Source organism: Pinus tabuliformis, chromosome J (genome assembly GCF_031772625.1).
Source record: "Pinus tabuliformis cultivar Carrire ecotype Pingquan chromosome J, CPIR1, whole genome shotgun sequence".
Lineage (NCBI taxonomy): Eukaryota > Viridiplantae > Streptophyta > Pinopsida > Pinales > Pinaceae > Pinus > Pinus tabuliformis.
Window position 1 is genome coordinate 559,669,158 of NC_142295.1, and position 3,486 is coordinate 559,672,643.

Here is a 3,486-nt window from a genome sequence, read left to right on the forward strand (position 1 = left end):
GGGGCAAGTATTCCAAATGGATTGTTATCCTGCAGGAATTTGACTTGGAGTTTGAAAAATCTAAGTCAAAGAAATCTTTAGTTTTTTCAGAGTTGATGTGTGACTTCCCGCGTGCTGATACTGAAACTGTGGCAGAAGAGCCCATTGCGAATGAATCCTTGTTTCTTATCAGCACCCTTGATCCATGGTGTGGATATATCATAGTTTATCTCCAAACCCAATCTTTTCAGCCTGAAATTTCAAGATCTCAACGTCGGAAAATACGTTTCCAATCCCAACAATACAAAATTATTGGAGATACACTTTATCGTTGTGGGGTGGACTTTATTTTCCGACATTGTTTAACTCATGAGGAAGCTGAAAAGGTTCTAAATGACTGTCACTCTGGAGTGTGTGGCGGTTATATGTCTGGGTATGCCACAGCCCAAAAGATATTGCGCGCTGGCTATTTCTGGCCATCTTTGTTTAAATATTGTATTGATGCAGTCTGAAAATGCCACAATTGTCAAATTTTTGATCGAAAGATGCGTGCTCCACCTGCTCCTCTCCACCCTATAATTACCGTCGGTCCTTTTGCGAAATGGGGTATCGATTTTATTACATGTAACCCTCACTCGGCCGGGGGGCATGCGTATATCATCCTTGTGGTAGATTATTTTACCAAGTGGGCCGAGGCAATGCCTACATGTTCGACAGACAGCAAAATTGCTGCGATTTTCGTTTTGAATCATATAATTGCTAGGTTCGGTGTTCCACAAGCGATTATCACTGATCATGGGCGTCATTTTCGAAACATCATGATGACTGAAATAACAGATCAACTTGGCTTGCGTCACGATAGTTCTACTCCATATTACCCACAGGCTAATGGTCTGGTTGAAGCCATCAACAAAGTTCTAGTCATTATGATCTGACGAATCATTGGGATTCATAGGTCGAATTGGCATTGTTATCACTCAAGAAAAAATTTCTAAATTGTTCACATCAGTTCGATTGTTTGCCAAAGGGTTGGTGTCAATTTTGGGTCTAGTCTTTTCATCTGGTTTTAGAGTCTAAACAGTTTGAATAGGAGTCTTGTTAAGAGTCTTATTAGTATGCCAAAAGGGGTGAATTCTCTATTTTAGCCATCATTGGTCTAACATCACACCTAAGCTCCATATGTCAATCCTATTTCAAAGACGAAGTCAGGGATTCGTGCTGATCGATAGAAAATCTTATCCAGTTCTCAAATTTATCAAAATCCGTTATCTTTCTACATCACCATTTATCAGCTCATACCCTTTGCCTGTCAATTCGATCACTTATCCTCATCATTAGGTCATTAGGTGTCGTGGTACGCTCAGATTGCAAGTTTCAAAAGAAGCCAAGTAATCACAGTCTTAATTATGTTTGTGTTTATGCATGGGGATGAATTTGAGCGAACTACAGGAGGATATTATCGAGCACATGGTCGTGCAGATGACACAGTGAACCTTGGGGCATAAAGGTAAGCTAAATTGAGATTGTGCGTGTCTGTAACAGTGTAGATGGAAGGGTATTGGAAACTGTTGCAATCGGAATTCCAACAGAAGAATGTGGTGCCTGAACATAATGTGTTCCTTCAGGTTTATTATAAATTTAGTACCATTTCAATGCTAGCAGAGCCACTGATGTTGGTCACCGGTTTCTTCTGCTCCTTTCTGGCTTGCATATTGTATTCACATTCCGATTTTTCAATTTCAAAGTCATCAGTTTCATACCTTGCTAAACTACAGCGAGAAGAGGTCCAAGATGCCATTCAGCGCCTACAAAATGTCATGAATCTGCGCTTAACTGTTAGTGAAAAACTTGAGACCTCATTGCGTGATCTTGCACGGACTGGAGACGTACAAGCTTGCAAGGTTGTTCGGAAGGTAGCTGATGCTACATTGGTTCCATGATCTGATAGAGCTCTTTCGCATTGGTGGCAAGGTTCTTGATACCAACTATCTCTTCATGGGCGACTATGTTGATCGTGGATACTACTCTGTTGAGACCGTGTCGTTGCTGGTTGCTTTGAAAGCACATCAAGAAAGGCTTAGACCAAATGAGGAAATTGTGTTGGAGAAAGTTGAAAATGAAATAGGTTTGGAAAAAGCTGAGAAAGAAGTAGGGCCCTGCAATGAGAATGGTGACGTAATAAATGGTATCCAAAATGAAGTAACAAGTTGCTTCCAGGGTAGCAGTGCTACTAATTGCTGCCAAAACTCAACACTGGAGGAAAATGTTCAATGTGATGAGTTGGATATGAAGCTAACTAATAAAAACATTGAAGGTAGCGTGGAAAGTCATCCCACTCGCTCAAGCAAACACGCTTTACAATATGCGAGGGGCGGGATGGAACAGAGACTTCAAACGGAGATGTTTTGATATTTCCAGATATGATCAGATACAAGGGGTTGACACACTTTGATGTTGATACCTTTGTGGAAGAGGTGATTGTCAAAGATACAGAATGGCTTTCAGGAAATCCTGAAATACTCACTGGATCACATATCTTTGTGTGTTCACATACTAGTCGAGATCGAAGGTGTGGTGTTTGTGGACCTGCTCTTATCAAGAGATTAAAAGAAGATATAGAATCTCGAGGCCTTAAAGGTCATGTAGCTGTGAGTCCATGCTCACACGTTGGTGGTCACAAATATGTTGGGAACCTTATAATATATGGTCCAAATGCTGATGGTGAAGTTACTGGTCACTGGTATGGCTATGTTACTCCAGATGATGTGCTAATTCTCCTAGATCAGCACTTTTACAGATCTATTGGACTACCTTCCCTTGACAAAGATACTGCAAAGAAGTCGAAGTCTATACTTGATTTCTTGCAGTCTTCCTCCCAAGCATTGCATATTTTGCCCAAGGTAGAAGAGTTGATTCATAAAGAGAAAGAAAAGCAGGACAAGTTAATTCAGAAACATACTGTAGTAGTTGATAGCTACGATAAGAAGATACCAAGTAAGGAGATTGACAGTCGCATAGCTTCTCATGAACAGAAGCTTATATCTTATGTCATCTTCACTTACCATTATATCGGCAATGCAAGGTTACAGTTGGTCAATGTATCTCAGTTTGTTTTATTTAGCATTATTTGTTGAAACTGTATTTGATAGGCCAAAGCTAGGTTGATTTCAAGAAAAAGGAGGTGAGATACATCAGAATGGTTAACAGGCAACTGAGAGCTGGGATCAAAGTTATGAAAAGGAAAATTGAGGATTTAAAGATGCAGCTAAGCCAGCAGAAAAAATTTCCTTAAGGAAGTCACACATCAAGTAAGGTTATGTTCCAAATTTTGATGGTTTTCCTTGTTGCATTTTTTCTTGAAGAATCATACGTCTCCACTCAGTTTTGAAAAGCTTTGGAGCAGCTGAAAAGAATATTTAAATATAAGGAAGCCCAAGATAGCAAACTTTTGGTATTAAGCTGTGTTTTGGTGATTACACAGCAGTTTCGTAGCGCACTACGAAACTG

The 3,486-nt window shown here is 40.0% G+C and overlaps 1 pseudogene; it reads left to right on the forward strand.

Annotated features, from left to right (window-relative positions):
• The first annotated feature begins 1,526 nt into the window (after window positions 1-1,526).
• LOC149228238 (dolichyl-diphosphooligosaccharide--protein glycosyltransferase subunit 1A pseudogene) lies at window positions 1,527-1,919 on the forward strand (annotated as a pseudogene).
• The last annotated feature ends 1,567 nt before the right edge of the window (window positions 1,920-3,486 follow it).